Source organism: Symsagittifera roscoffensis, chromosome 9 (genome assembly GCF_963678635.1).
Source record: "Symsagittifera roscoffensis chromosome 9, txSymRosc1.1, whole genome shotgun sequence".
Classification (NCBI taxonomy): domain Eukaryota; kingdom Metazoa; phylum Xenacoelomorpha; order Acoela; family Convolutidae; genus Symsagittifera; species Symsagittifera roscoffensis.
The window spans coordinates 10,186,921-10,203,668 of record NC_087070.1 but is presented as its reverse complement, the minus strand read 5'-3'; the positions used below and the strand labels follow the sequence as shown (position 1 = coordinate 10,203,668).

Below are 16,748 nucleotides of genomic sequence, written 5' to 3'. Positions count from 1 at the left end.
CCATTCGTGCTATAAATTTACATACGATGTGATACATATTGAACTTTTTCGCGCAAGCTAGCACCCGGTAGTTTTTCTTAATACTCAAAGTTTTTACAATCGGTACATAGACAAACTTATTGACTTTTTTTTCGATACCAAGTTTTTTTGAATATGAGTGAACGGAATATTCATCCGTGAAATTGGATCATAGACAAGAGGTACAAGACATGTTTTTTGAATTGGTTTATGACTCGAACCCGCTGATCAAAATTTTCCAAAAAAATTTGTGAAAAAAGTAGAAAATTGTCACAAAATCTTCAAAACGTACCCAGAATTCTGCGAAACTGTGCTGTGAGATGACACCAACCTTATGTTAAGTGGTCTGGTAACAAAATAACAGGCAAGTAAAATTGAGTTTTTTCATCCTCAGGTTTGTTCCGCGTGTGTTGCTGGAACTTAACCAATTTGCCTGATCCCCCACCCACTTTTAGTGAAACTGAAAGCCAGTTTTCAAGTGTATCAAAGCCGATTTTGCCCGTCCGATTTTTGACTTCGTTGCGTGACAATAATGTTAAGTGGTCAGGTAAGGTAATATTAAGTGGGTTAAGTTGAATTCTTTCATCCTCAGCTTTACTCCGTGTGTGCTGTTGGAGTTCAATTAACTACTTAATTTTCCGACCCCATTGATACTCAAGCGTAACGTTGCCGTCGCATAGACCCCTTAAATGTATGGTATTCATTCTAGAAGCTAGTTCCTTGGATCACGCGCTCCGAAAACTTCCCGCTCCTTCCCAGAAGCCTGGCAAAGATACTTGCTTTACAAATTCAGGATTAATTTGAGATTTAATGCTAGGGACTCTCACAAAACAATATAGTACTACCTACATCACTACTTGTCTCATCGCAACGAGCTTGTAATTTGGCATGACACCATTAACAACTCAATAAGTAGGCACCGCAGCAACGTTAACCGCAAGCTGAGTAGTGAGCAAGTTGTCAGTTTGTTATTAAGGTATAATACAAATATTTGTCCAATCGTATACTGTAGACAGAATGGAAACGAGGATATAGAGAAAAATTTAATTTCAACAGGTATTCTTGTTCTGAACGTCGTCATAGACTTTAACTCTAAGCGTAAGGCTAAGGACCAGTTTTTAATTGAGAAATACAAAGAGCTTCACCAGCATCTTTCCCTTGAGTTCAAGACTCTCCTCCTTCTAAGGCGTTAGAGCGCTGATCTTAATATCCTTAAGACGCGTGAGAAACAAAACCGCATACCACTTAAAATCAAAAAGCTATAAAAAAATAGGCTTCAGGCAGAAGCTTTGATACTTCAAGTTCCCCCAACTTGTAAACCAATATGGAAATATTAATGTAAATTTTATTACGCATCAAAACAGTATCTCATTTTAATAATTGTTTTTTATTTAGTGAGCATCCGTAAGAAATTGTCAATTTGTGAAAAACTTGGACAAAAAAATTCAAATTAAGATACGCAAGTTATTTAAAATCCGTCTAAATCTAGAAAACGAGCTGCTTAAGGGTCACTAATTATTACTTGAGTACATTGAGAATAATAGTCGCACCGCAAAAACTGATAAGGCTGTTTACAAATGTAAAAATGCGCTAGATAAAATTCCTGACTTAAATCTGCAATTTATTAGGTTAGCGGTGAAAACGGAAATCCCTGACAAAATTATTGCTCAGTAAGCTCTTTGGCTTAAGAAACTAATCGAAATGAGCGATAAAGTAATGCATGAAGCTCAGAGTTACAACATGAGCCTTGAACTTTCGTCAGTTTCAGCAGCCGGCATTACAGGGAGCAAGGGATCTTTACAACGAACTAGGTCTGAGTCATCGTCACGCTCGCACAAAACAAGAGATTCAGAAGCACGAGTATCTGAAAACAGGTCTAAGGTCTCTAATAAATCTAAGGAAAGTAGAAAACGTGATTCTCATAAGTCTGATATATCTGCTTCCACTCGTCATACCTCGACTGTTCACACTATATCATCAAGTGAGAAACGGCATGAGTTAGCTTTGCTAAAACGACGCCACGAGGAGCTGGAGAGGCAGTATCAAGTATCTTTTTCTAATGTGACACACTTTCTAATGTGACACATTTTCTAATGTGACACATTTTTTCTAATGTGACAACTGTTGTCCCACCGTGTAACACAGCCGCCCCGTTTACTAGTGGTGGGACTGTGTATTTTCATACTCCACCAGTTAATCCTCAACATGTTCGGCATTTTGTCAATAATGCTAATACTGGTTGTCAGCCAGTCAACGAAGACTACGCACCGTCTTTTGCTACTCCGAACCAAGGTTGTTCATCGGATCGACCTCTCTCCGCTCGTGAATTGGCGGAATTAGTAAAGCATAGCCGCAAAGATCATCTTCCTGAATGGAAGTTAGCTCAATTTGACGGAAACCTGCTAAATTGGCACGAATTGTTTGGTCAGCTTAAGTCAACCGTTGATTCCGCTGCTCACACCGGTGATACTAAACTGACATACCTAAAACACTCGTCAGAGGTTAAGCAAAAACCGTAATTATAGTGGCGTTATGTACAAGGTTGCACTGGCCACCTTGCAACGGAAGTTTGGGCAACCACACGCTATTGTTGGTGCGCATCTTGATAAGCTAAATATTTTGCCACCACTTAAGATGCACAATTCGGAAAATGTCTCTAGTTTCTCCTCTGCCATATCTGGCCTCAAAGCAGTTATCAAATCATTTTCATTTAACGATGATCTTAAGAGTGTTAACCTGTAAAACCAAGCTGTTAGTAAACTTCCGCCTAACCTCAAGGAAGCGTGGTCAATGCATGATGTTAGACATAATTTGCAGCACTCTTAGATTTTAATAACTGGTTGTAAGAAAAAGCCGAGGGGCATGAAAAATTACGTGTATCTAACTCTAAGGCAGAAAACGAGGTACCAGTTAAGCCAAAAACACCAAAGCTTTTACAGCAAACACTAATTTAACTAGTAAAGCACAGGCTAAGTCTAAGTTTCGGCCGTGCATTTTGTGTAAAAAAAGTTATGCATTGTAGAACTGTGCTCTTTTCAGAGAAAAAATGCTACTCAGCGAGCAAAATACGTAGCTGAACAGAAACTTTGTTTCGCTTGCCTCAAATGCAACCATAGTTTTCATAAATGTTTTAGTGCTAAAAATGCCCGAAGCCAGAGTGCGATAGCACACATAATGTCTTGATTCATGAGCCGAGAAAAAATTCGGAAGGAAGTTTCGAATGTCTCAAAAAAGGCTGGACAAACTAGTCCAAGGAAAATACAAACACTTCCACCCACGCCGCTGTTAGTGATGTACATGACATTGAATCTTCTAAAAGGTTGTTGCCGATTGCAACACTTGGTTTTTTTTTGGATGTAACCAGTCTCCTGACGTTAGTTCTTTGTGATAGTGCATCAATTCAGTCTTGGGTGTCTTCGTCACTCGTTATACGTCTCGGCTTAGTAGGGGAGCCCGTAAACTTGTCAATAGGTGGCTTCAATTCAACCCCCGTTGTTGAGACTCAGAGAGTCAAATTTACAGTTTCCTCCAAGCAGAACAATAGTGAGTTCGTGTTCCCTCTGTGTGCATATGTTGAAGACAATATTCGAATTGGTTTCGAATTAATCAAAATTGTTGATTTGCAGAATAAATATCCACAATAAGCACCTTTTAAGCCCACTCATTGTACTTATCAGGACGTTGAAGTTATTATAGGACAAGACTACTACCACGCCGTTAGACCCATTAAGTTCATCTTGGCAGATGATAATAATTCACCGTGTTCCGCTCACCTACCGATAGGTTGGGTCATAAGTGGTATGTCGCCGCCGTCCGTTGGTTCTACTTCTTTGTGTTTCAAGTGTTGTTAAAGATTCCTCTTTGACTGACCAGATAAAATCCTGGTGCAAATTGGAGTCTTATGTTGCTTTCAAACAAGTCGATGCCCGTTCCGCCGCGGATAAACATGCTTTAACCATCCCTACTTGTGAAACAATTCACAATGGCGAAAATTACATTGTGCCTATGATTTGGATTGATAGTGGTGTCAGTCTACCAAACGATTATTACTCGTCACTCGTCCAATTAAAAACATTGGAGAGAAGGTTAAGTAAAGACCCTGAACTCCGCGAAAGATACACAGACACAATTAGAGAGGACATTATGAAAGAGAGGACTGTCGAACCGCATGATCCACGTAAGCAATCCGATCGGGAGTGGGATCTTACGCACCATCCCGTCGTAAATCCAAATAAGCCGAGTAAGGTGTGTCGAGTCCTTATGGGGCTTCTAAGTTTCACGGCACATCCTAAAATAAGTCTTCGTTGGTGGGTCCGTACCTAGTCCAAAAATTATTTTTTGTACTTTTACGATTCCGTCAACACAAGTACGCAGTCTCCGCGGATATAGAGGGCGTGTTCCTCCAGGTAGAAGTCCTCGTCCGCGATCAAATTTCGCTCAGTTTTTTGCGGCGGGTGGATACTACTTCCGATGTGGTAGTTCACCAGTACACTCGCCAGCCAAAAATTCGGCTCACGGGATTCGCCTACATTCGCCAATTTCGCGTTGCGAAAAACATCAATTGATAAAATGTCCACATACCATGAGGCCGCATCAGTCGTAAGCGAAAAATTTTACACAATTGATTTTTTGGATTCGTTCGAAAAGGTTACACATGCAATTAAAATTAGCCGTGATTTGATTTCATTACTTAAGTTGGCAGGACTTAATTTGACCAAATGTGTCAGTAATTCTGATGAAGTTACTCTAGCAATGAACCTCGAGTATAGCTAAACCTCGTCTTCACCCATCAGTGAAATATCGAAAAACCTCGAATCGTCAAGCATTGATGAGTGGCACCATGTCCTGAGCGGCGATAATCCAGCTGATACCGGTACGCGGGGGTTTCTTCTGAAGCCCTCAAAGATAGCAGTTGGGTTAATGGTCCGAGCATTCCCAGGACTACTGATTGGCCGTTCATACCCGACGAACGTGTGATCAATAAAATTCGTTCGAAGTGATGTCGATAATTGCTTGGAGAAATCTTTTTCCTTCGTCACCGATGTCACATTCGTCAAACATCACGAAAATGGGTTCAATTGAGAAAGGTTTAGTTCCATTACGAGATATAAAAGAGATGTATCTTTTTGTTGAGAATGCTGCCTTTACATAAGCATTTCCGCCGTAAGAACTTGCGGATCATCGTTTCCATTGAACTTGATATCGCGGAAAACAAACTAATTCATCTTGCTCAGTGGAATCTTTCCCGTGGATTTGAACACACTCACCGCTGGCAAACCTATCAAGAGTAGTAGTAAAATTGCCACATACTCATTATTTATTGGTCCCGCTAATAAAATTTGTTTCACCGGACATATTGTGTGCTTAGTGAATACCGAGTTTGATACTAAGCACCCAATATTACTCGACGCCTGACATACACTAGGTCGTTTGTTGGCCCGCAGCCTCCACCATAAGCATTTTCATCAAAGTTTAGGTTACACTCGATCCGTTTTAAATATAAAATATGATGTACTTGTGTTGCTTCAGTCTATCGAAAATCAATGTGTTACATGCCGTAAACGCAAAGCAAGTACCATCCAGCCAATTTTGTCCAATTTATCTGTCGAACGTCTTGGATACAAGCAACCAACCTTTAATCATACAAGTGTGGATAACTTTGGAGCGCTTTACGTTGCGGTTCGCAAAAGCACTGAAAAAAGATGGAAAATTTCTTTTCACCTGCCTCACCACCAGGACTGTACACCTTGAGATCGTACTATCTCTTGACACTAGTTCTTGTGTCATGGGTATTGAACGGTTCATTGCGCGTCCTGGTACATCCAGCACGATCTGGTCGGATATCGGCACGAACTTCGTTGGTGCGGAAAAGGAATTACTTGCCTGCATCACGAATTGGAACGGCATGGCTCCGACCATTTTTGCACACAAAGGTGTTGCTTCGAAACTTAACCCGTTGCACCCCATCATAGCGGCTCCTGGGAGCGCCTCATCTGAAGCGTGAATTGCGTGCATTATGATATACTAGGCAGTAGGCGAGTTACTGAAGAGGTGTTAGGAACAACACTCTGCTTAGTTGAGTAAGCTTTGAATTCGAGACCAATCAATCCCGTTAGTACTGATTCATGTGAGTTAGAAGTGTTAACACGAACCATTTTTTGCTTGGACAACATGCCACAAGCTTTCCTTCGCTTTTACCTGGGAAGCGCATCGACCACAATAAAAGGTATTTGCGAGCGCAGTCGTATTCTAACGCTATTTGGTCTTGTTGGCTTCGAGAAGATGTTCACTCACTGAATAAGCGTGTCATGTGGCACACTCATTCTGACTTCACACTAAAGACAGGCGATCTCGTATGGGTGATTGAGCCCGATCGTCCCCGTGGGTACTACCCTCTCGCTCGAATCGTTAAGCTACATTATGGAGAGGACGGTTGCTCCCGATCCGCCCTTGTTAAGACCGCAACGCGTGAACTCACTCGACCGACCGTTAAGCTCGCTCCTGTCCTTCCTTCTTCAGGGGGGGGGGATATTGCAGTGCAAATGTAACAAGAGTATAATTGCATATAAAGCAAGAGTATAAATGCTTATAAAACAAGGACAGATGGCCGAGTGGCCTTAGCTACAGTAACGCTGACAATACAGACTTGCCAGTTGGCGTAGGTTTGAGTCCCCCACCTGACAATGTGTTAAAATACTAAAAAAAGGGGGTTATATCCTATTTTAAATGTTTTTGGTTCTTTTTCGGTTCAATCTTGATTAGGGCTGACCGCCAAAAAGAGCAATTTGTCTCAAAGACATTATTATCGGTTCTTGTGGCTAGCTTGCGCTGATTTGTACCGTTTTCGGGGCAGTTAATGAAGTTATATGATGCTATGCTTGGCCGAAAATATTGTTGAATTATTGAGTTTCCGAGAGTTTTTGCCAGGAAATTCTCTCAATAATTCAGCACTCGACTTCATAGTTTTTACCAATTTTCGGAAATTGAGCGCGCACAAAAAGAGAGGGAGAGAATCAATTGAATGAATCACTGTATTTCAAGCAGCCAGAAAAACTACATTTCAGGACATATTGAACACCAAATCCCACAAGAGCATACCACGTCAAACTGAAGTAGGCAGTACAGAGACATCATCGGGAGAAACAGAGGAAACAGAAGAAGACACGATTGAAGAGGAAGTAGAGAAGAGACGAAAAAAAAATAGAAAAAGTGCAAACTTATGTGCCTAAATTTTTTGAATGCTAGCCTATTCTTTGAACTTTTATGAAATCTTCGATGATAATAATTTAGCAGAACACTGTAAACTTCATTAAAATTATTTGCTTTCGATGACGTCCAGTATCGGAAAAAAAAATGTTCAGAACATTCACCTTGCTTTTTATTCTGGAGTTAAACTTATTTAGTGATGTTTTTCAAATAACAGTTTTCTCTACATTCAGTCAATTTTAGTCTCAACTGTCTGTACTATTTTTGCTGTTCCGAACACAAATTGGCCGCGTTTTCTTATTCGTTTTAATTTCCAATTTTTAAAAAAGTTTTTTAAATTGATTTACCCAAAATCAGATAGATCGAGTCATATATGAAAATTTTTTCGGACGAGATTCTAGAAAATTTTTTACAGTGCCTAGAACAACGGCTTTGAACATTGAATAAGTTGATGATTTAAAGCTAACTACTCTATCGTTTTATCGACTACTTGTTCAAAAAGTATGTTTTCTCCGTTTTCAACTAGTTTTCAGCGACTTCCCTACATAATCAAAACCAGCGTTGAAAAATCAAAAAAATCTATTTTACTTCGCCTGTGCTTGACCTATCTCTCGACTGTTTCTTTTCTTGGTGCTCGGCATGCGCTTCGGTTTTCTTGCTTGTTAGAAAATGTCAATAAACTGAAAAATTCATACTCAGTTAAATTTTTGTGGCAGTGTTTGGCTTCAAAAATCTGAAGAATCACTAATTTTCGAAATAATTGCAGCTGTAGTTTCAAATTTATAAATAATAATTTACAATTTTTTTTCCAAATAAGGCTTGAACTGTTGATCTTAAAAAAACGAAATCTGAAGAAAATTTACTTGTTTTGACTTTTCTGACCGCGGAGACGTTTATCTCCAAATCTTCTTGCCTCAAAAAGTTTCCCTCTGAATCTTCTAGTTAGCAGTCAGCAATTATCCTCAATGAATTGTTACTAATTGCATTACTTAGATGGATGTTTTTCAGCAGTTTAAATTACTAAATTTTTAATCATTTTTTGAAGAAAAGTTATTATATTTCATTTTTTATTTTTTTTTTCAAATTCAATATTGAAAAAAATAAGACAGTTCTCAAAATCTACTAAGCTCGATCTGTCTTTTCATTCGTGAAAAACTACAGAAACGACAAAGGTTTCGTGCATAAGCAATAATGTTTTTTATTAAAAAATATTTCAAGGTTCAAACAATAAAAAATACACAAAGTTACTGTAATTACAATTTCAATTGTTGCATTCAAACGTACCAAAACTTTATTGTGATTTATCGAATTCAAGTTCTGGAAGCTAAGATTATACGTATAGTTATGTACATAATATGATTCTGCTGACTTTCAACACATCTTACTCTGGTCTAGTGGTTTTCGGAACACCATCAAGCCCCACGTGAAAAGTGTTGTCGAGTGTGCATCGCGCATGAAGGCAAACTCGCGGATTCCTCGTTTCGCATAAGACCTGAAACATTTAAAAAGCTTAAAACTTACAAAAAGTTTCGGCTCTTTTCCGGTCCCCCCCCCCCTTCAAATTCAAATTAAAATAATGCAATGAAATTTGGCGTGGTGAAAAAATCGACAACTGGGAACAGATTTGTTCTTCATATTTTACAGCGTAACATCACGCATTTAGCCATAATAACACATAAAACAAATAAAAACTCGGTATTTTGAAAGGAGGGAACCGGAAAAGAGCCAAATTTTTGACAAAATTAAAAATTCGACCAAATTTTTTAATTGCATCCTAGTCACAGTTTGTTTCCTACCGCATATAATGATTGCACGCGTCTTCTGGTTTGACGTCCTCTACGAAATAGAAGCCGCCTGGCCGAACGTAATCGTAAGCTACATTTAGCAAACTTTCCTGTGCTCGAGGCTGGTGTAAGGAGTCGTCAACAAAAATATTCACGTTTCCAACGTGATCAAACATTCGCCGCGTGCTCTCCTTGTCAGAAATATTCACCACAAAAGTTTTTATACGTTCTTCTTGGAATAAACTCTGCGGGTTGATATCTGCTCCAAAAATTGACGAGTATTTGAAGTAATCTCGCCAAGCTCTGGTGGAGCCGCCAACGTGTAAATTGGGCAACTGTTATGGGTTATTTTTTCCAGTTCGACCTGCTCTTTTCCAGAGGCATATTGTCTACAGTTTTTTAAAAGAAAAAATGAAGCAATTGACTTATGATTACTTTTCTAACTTCAGAAAAACAAAACAAAACAATTTTCGCGAATCTTTTTAGATCCAACTTTTTAACAATCATTTTCATCTTAAACATTAACTTGTAAAACAAATTTACAACGTTGCTTTTATATGCTATAAATTGTTTTAGCAATTTTTAAAATTGGTTTTGTAACTGTTGTGTAAAAGAGTTATTGGAAAATGTTTGCTGCTAAGCTACTTTTTGTAAACTCTTTTCTCATCAGCTAACAAAAACTTCGCTGAAGTGTTTTCAAAATGTTTTCAAAGTGAAGAATTCTGAAGTGTTTTTTAAACTGGAAAACTGCCCTTTAGATATGTTTTGTTCATTTGCGATTTGTAGGGCCCTGTTTGAGATCCCAGTCCAATTTCCAAAATTTTCAGATGACGGTTTTTGATTGGTTTTAGAAATAAGTCATAATAGTCTGGGTAATTGTACAGCGCACACTTGTCTGACCCCAAATTGTTCATTAATTGACACAATGATCCGTCATTTTGTTTCCCGTTTTCCACGTAGTTGTTCACCACTTCGGTTGAAATGTTTTCATTCATGCATCAGATAACTAGTTTTTTATCTGTAAGAATGAAATTCATCATTTTCTCACCAATTTTCTATAAAAAAAGTAATCGAAGAATTTTAGCTTCCCAGATTTGGAATCCTTTTCACACAACAAAAATATCTAACATTAACCAAATCGAAAAATCAATGGAAATCATGCATGTTCCAAATTTTTGACAAACTATTTGAAAAACAAGTATGTCGATTTTTATAAGTCGATTCCACTTTGAACTCAAAACAGAGATAAAAACAAATCCTCCTGAATGATCTATTTTTACCAAAAAATGAAGTTAAACTGAAATCTAGGCTCTCAAATATTAGATATCATGAGCGAAAACACGAACTTTTGCAAATGTGACTATTGGGCCCATTGATGCACACATATTGTTGGCGTTTGAGGTTCGAAACTACCTGATTGCAAGACTCAATGGCTCTTTGTAATCCTTCCTCATCATCTCTGAGTACTTTGCACTCAACTTGGATTTCATTTTCGGTTACTGGCTTCGAAATAGGCGTTGATGAATACGAGCTAAAATAACTTAAATATGTAAATTTTTCAACAGCCCCCGAAATGATACTAAACTTTGCTTCAAATTTTTCTTTGTAAGTCGAAAATTGGTTAATTTTTATAGTATCCAAATTTTGAATTATGATCAAGGTTTTACCATATTCGCTTTGGTCGTACTAATTTAATCAAAATTTGAGTGGGGGAAAACGCGCATAAGCTGAACTTACAAGAACTCGTATAATTTAAACCAGGTTGCAAATGCGCTTTTCCGCCAAAAAGCTATGAACAGAACAGCTTTTGTTCTGGTCCTTTAATTTATTCAAAATGCCAAAACCCTTTTTTACACTGGAGTTTTTTTGGAATTGTTGCCTCACATCAGGGGCGGATTTAGGGCGGGCGGGGGGGGGGTGGACGGCGTCTTTCCCTCAGGGATTCGACCCCCTGCCGACCCCAAGGGTCCCCTTTTGGTACTGTTTAAGAAATCCACTTTTGGCCGACCGACCCTAAAGTTATTTAAAAGGCGCCTTTGGCGCGCCAATATATACTAATTTTGAGGGGGAGCGCGCGCCGAAAAAACGCAATTTTTTGGTCAACATTTCCCAAAAAGTGACTAAAAACGCCTTTTTTGGACTGTTTTTCAAAAATACGGCGCAGAAAATTTGGCCAAAACAGGGACTAAACTGTGCTTAGGAAGAGCTCGAAAGATCAATTCGGTCGACCTAAAAAAAAGATCGACAAAATTTTCGAAAATTGTTTGAAAATCCGCCACCCCCCTCGAGAAAATCATAGATTCGCCCCTGCCTCTCATTCAAACAATTAGACAAAACTTTAAGCTGCATGGATTTCTTCATGGAACTATCAATACCTTAATTTAAACCAATTTTCTGAAACAAGAGAAGAGAACATTTCATGAATTTAAAAAAACGGCAAAAAAGCTCCGATAAAATTTGAAATACGGTGCAAAACAGTAAAGACTAACCTGTTTATAATTACTGGATTTTCATGCGCAATTATCCAGCGACTGCAAATCAGAAACAGAAACGTAGAAATTGCCGCACCAGCAAAAAAGAACTTTGCATTTTCAGTCTTTAGCCTGGTCATGAAATCTCTTCAAATGCGACGATAAAGTGTTTTAATTAAAAAAAAATTAACTTCCGTAAAGTTAAAATTGGTTTCCGATTTCGGTTCAAGCTTTGAAGAGTTTTAATAATTTATAAGGAAGCTTAGACAGCCGCGTTTAAACATGCATTGGTCAAGGAGCACGTGTAACATATGGTATAGCTGAGAATGTTAACAAAAACCAAAATTAAGATTTTTTTTCAAATGATGCAAAACAGTACTACAAGTTTCAGAAAATTATTCGGTGATTACAAATGTAGTTAAAAACATTAAAGCGTTTTTCTGCAATTTTATTTACTATTGAAATCAGTTTATGAAATTTCTTCAAATGCGACGATAAAGTATTTTAATTGAAAAGCTCAAAGTTGATTTACCAAATCAATTCAAGCATTTGAAGAGTTTGATTAATTGATAATGAAGCTGAGACAGCTGAGTTTAAATATGTAGCGGTCAAGCACTGGATCGAGTGTGAAAATATAATTGATATTGTTTCTGGCTCACAAAGACCAAATTTAACCTTTTTGTCAACTGATGCAAAAAGAGTATTACAAATTTAAGAATATTATTCTCTCATTACAAATGAATTTTTAAAATTTTAATACGTTTTTCGGATTTTCAATTGATATTGAAATCAGTTTTGCACAGTCATCAAAAGTTGGCTTAAGAATAGCATAAGACGAAAAAAGCAGATGTGCTCTCCAGTCGAGCTCAAGTACCGTTTGAAAGAAGTTCAGTGCGTGCTAACCACAAAGAGTTGAGAAAAGTAGAGACAGGCAGAAAAAGTTAAACAAATAACAATTCTAATATATTTGTTTCAGGCTAGTATACCAGAAATGATTGTTGTAGAACTCGAATCACATCCTTTACATATTGGTCAGAGAAATAGTCATGAAACCCTTTGGTCTATTTTCAGACTTCCCTGAGCAGAAAAAAATTAGAAGTTTTTCTCAATTTCCGAACTCCGATTTCGCCGGTATTGAAATAAAAGCAGAAAACATCAAGGGTGCGAGCTTCATTATAAAAGAAGAAAAGCAGAGGAAATATGAAAGTTAACCTGTTGAGATTGAGATGTTATATTAATTTTCCTAGCTGGTTATTTTGTTCAATAGATCTTCATTGCTGAAGATGAAGCTATCTATAAATTTGTTTCTTCTTTTTTTTGCGGCTGTTTGAAAATTTTCTGAAAAAACTAATCGTTTTTCCAAAACTAAAGATGTAACTGAGCAGTTTTCTTATTCTTATATGCGAGTCAGGACATTTGTGTCCCAGACATTTATGTCCCGCCAAAAACAGTCCAAAATGCAAAAAGTGTCTAAGACATTTGGTTCCCAGACAAAATTGTCCCAAAATTGTCTGGGCTGTTGCCACACTAGTTAATGACAGGATTAATTTGATAAGCTCTCAATAGGAAGGATTAAATCGATGAGGCCACGCAACTGAGCAATTAGACCAGAAATTACTTTGCGCAGCATATCAGAGACAAAATTAAGACAGGACTCAACTCATTTACACATACCTACACAATTATCGCTTGATCGATAGTGCTGCCAAACGTAGACACGAGAGATCATAATTTCATTGTTATTGATCTCGAGTTCGTGTTGACAATGGAAACTCTTGTGACAAATAAAAACAACGGAATGCTAGTTTATGATGCATACGCATACTTCAAACATCGGATTCTAACAGACACCTCAATTTCGCACCCATTATTTCCCAAACTCATAGAAAAATTTCAACACGAACAGAAAAACGCTGAAATCTTGATCGAAAAAATGTGTGCCGGGAAAAGAGTGTCACGTTATAAAAAACCTCTTTATGTCAAACTTGACAAAAACCTTTCCGAATTAGTTGCGGCCTACGACCCAAGTAAACTTTTAGTTTCCTAAAAGGGTGCAGCAACAACATCAAACTATATTTCAAAGTCAATTTATTTTCCAAAGTTGATATTGCGAAACAATAATTTTTAATAAATTTTTCTAAGTTGAACTTTTTCTCAGAATATTTCAAAATTGAGCTAGACCCGTTTTGATAATGGCAAAATGATCAATGTAATCAAGCTTTTCCCATCCTCTTCCCTTTTGGCTCAATCAAGTCAACCCATTTCAACTTTTCCCTAGCTTATCCAATTTTGGGTTTTTTAATTTCAAATATTGACTAAATTACGAAAGGTTTTTGCGGACCCGAGATTTGAACTTCAGACCTTTTCACCTTTTGACCTTGAAACTTATGACTTCATCGCACGGCCAAATGCGCTTTAAAATTTCAAATTGTTCTTGAAAGTTTTGTCTCATTTCAACTGTTCTATGGCTAATTGATACGCATAGAATCTAATTAAAGTACAATCAAACAACCTCAAAAGAACAAAGCATTAAAGATCACAAGGTCAATTCAAAAAAAATTCGCAAAACAGTTTCGAACAATTTTGTCTGGGACTTAAATGTCTGGTACAATTTTTATAATTTCAGACTGTTTTGTCAAGGACACAAATGTCTATGCACCCTTATATGCAGTAATTTTTTTGTTTCGTATTTTGCACTGTCATTTAAAAAAATGAGTTCACTGTTTTTTGTGATATGCATCTTGAGTCTTCTTTAGTTATTACGTTGCGTAAAGTGTCTACTGGGCCTTTTAGAATTTTTTTCTATTGTTTTAAAAACTTCATAAACATGAAGTTCAGTAGATGGATACAATTTGTGAGCTTCCTGTGCTGATCTTTTTGAGTCTAAATTACGTTTAAAAAACTATTATGCATAGTTTACTGAGATCATTATCCAGTTGTTTCATATACTTTTGTTTCAAATACCATACATTAAAACTCCATAATGAATAGCAATTTGCACAACATGTCTCAGCTGTTTCTTGCTTAAAACTTTTCTTATTCAATAGCAATCAATCGGAAAAAGTAATCCATTTTTTCCTGAGAATAGAAACATTTTGTCAAAATAAATTCATTTAAAGTAAAAAAATCAAATCATTGTCTACTGCTATTCCTAAGTACCTAAATTAATTTCCGTTTCCAATGTCACTTGATTCATTCTCGCTTCGAAAAAACTGAATACTTTCTTTTTTGAAATTCATTGTTTTGTTATTAACTAAGATACGTGATTCATTCTCGCTTCGAAAAAACTGTATACTTTCTTTTTTGAAATTCATTGTTTTATTATTAACTAAGATACGTAAATTGTGTCCTGTTGTAGGACGTAAAAAGATGAAACCACTCAATCCATAAGAGCAACAGTTTTCCAGGAGTTGTACCTGATTGACCGTGTCGAAGGCTTTTTAAGATCAAGAAAAGTACTCTGCATTGATTTTTGATTGTCCCGCTCAAGTTAGATTGTTTAAAAAACTACCAAAAATTATGAAAAATTAACGAAAAAAATCATAAATTTATAAAATGAGAGGTTTTGTCTGATTTTTTTTTGCCAAATCTGTATCAGGATTAACAAAAAAAAACAAACATTGCGAGGCCAAACTGTGCTTTTTGCGAAATGTAAGCGGATTCCGCAACAAGGACGCTCCTTTTGTTCTTTTTTTGTTCTTTCAATTTCTTTGATCGTTCCGACAAAAATTTAACTTGTTTAAAGAATTGTCTCTGGAATCCGGGAACATACAGACACAAAATTGAGCGCCTATCCAGAGCACAGTTTGGCCTCGTATTGGAAAAAAATTCTTCGAATTTTTTTTTCGATCTAAAAAACAGAAATTTTAGACCTGAAAAAACCTCAAGTAGTCTATGCCAAATGCATCCAAGCGTTACTTTTAGATATCATAGTCTATTTCAGATCTAGAATTGAATGTGAAAACCAATGCTTCACTGGATATCTATTTGTACACGACGTCGGCTGTGACTGTTTCAGCGTAACTGGTGGATTTCCTCTTCAACATCTGAATTTATGTACTTCTTTCAAAAAATTCTGGTTCCGGCAGTTTGGCACATAAAAAAGTACCCTAAATGAAATGAAATCAAGCCGATGTGTGTTGGAATTACCTGAAAAAGCTCAAAGTTCTATTTGAAGTCCCTCCGAGGCAGTACAATATCATCGATAAAAAAAATAGTTCAACATTGCCGAAAATTTGAACAAATTGAACATATTAAGTGCGGCAATCATAAATTAAATGCCGAATGTTTGCAGTCTCATGTGACACTTTAAAATTTTGAGCAAGAAAACTTGGAATTTAGACGTTTTGGCGTCAAATTAAAAGTTTAATTTGCAAGTCCAGACAATTTGGCGCCAAAACTGGAGTGATTTTGGAGCTATTCTCATGCGCGAAACAAAAAAGATGGGCGAAAACTTGTGAGCGAAAGACAGAAAACAAAATAAGCCAAAAATCGATTTTAAAAAAAATCAATTGTCATTCAATCAAAATGAAATAAATTAAGCGATAATTTACATCTTTTATAACGAAACCCTTGAAATAAAAAACTTGTTCCAATTCGGCATTTGGTCCTTCGCATTTGAGGGATTGCACCGAGTGATTTTCTTCGTTTAAGTAGCGTCAATAATTTCCCGCTCTTTCGACAATGCGTTTAAACGAGGCAATACAACAGTTGCGAAAAGTAAAATTCTGTTTAACAGTGCCGGAAATTATTTTGAATACTGTTTTTTTCTATCCGTTAAGTCACTGAAAAATACATTAATTCAAATCGACCGGAAGTTTAAAGCCAAAAATGGCCATTTTAATTGATGCCGCTTGTTAACAAACAAAATTTCTCCAAGCGCGGCGTTATAAATTTTTCTGAACAAACAATTAACTCGGCGAATTGTCATTTTTTCTCGGTTTCGCTTCAGAACAAAAGAGCAGAGCATTCATGCAAAACTGCCATCAATTTGCAAACAGAACTCAAACTTTTCAAATATCCTCAAATTTTTGGAACTGTTGAAAATATTTTCAGTTTCGTTACTGTTGTACTCAGCACTGTTGAACGCCCGTCCCTCTCGTTTGAAGTCCAATCGACCTGTTGCCTTCTTTTACAGAGCTCAACCATTAAATCCAATCGAATAAGTTATCCAATTGAAAACTATTATATTTCATCCAAGTCAACTTTATCGAAAATCGAAACCAACATAAAGAACGATAGCCATAGTTAGTGATCATGTAACAGTTAA

At 36.9% G+C, this 16,748-nt stretch overlaps 1 protein-coding gene and 1 long non-coding RNA gene across 2 annotated transcripts in view; one reads left to right on the top strand and one right to left on the bottom strand.

Moving 5' to 3' along the window:
• The window catches only part of LOC134854554 (uncharacterized), a 245,060-nt gene that overhangs the window by 90,640 nt on the left and 137,672 nt on the right, over positions 1-16,748 (top strand). The gene's annotated exons all lie outside the window — the stretch shown is intronic.
• Positions 9,744-11,979, bottom strand: LOC134854583 (uncharacterized). The gene is made up of 3 exons (XR_010164414.1): positions 11,498-11,979; positions 10,355-10,539; positions 9,744-9,978 (listed from the first exon to the last, which is right to left on the bottom strand). It is a non-coding gene; the product is annotated as an uncharacterized LOC134854583 (long non-coding RNA).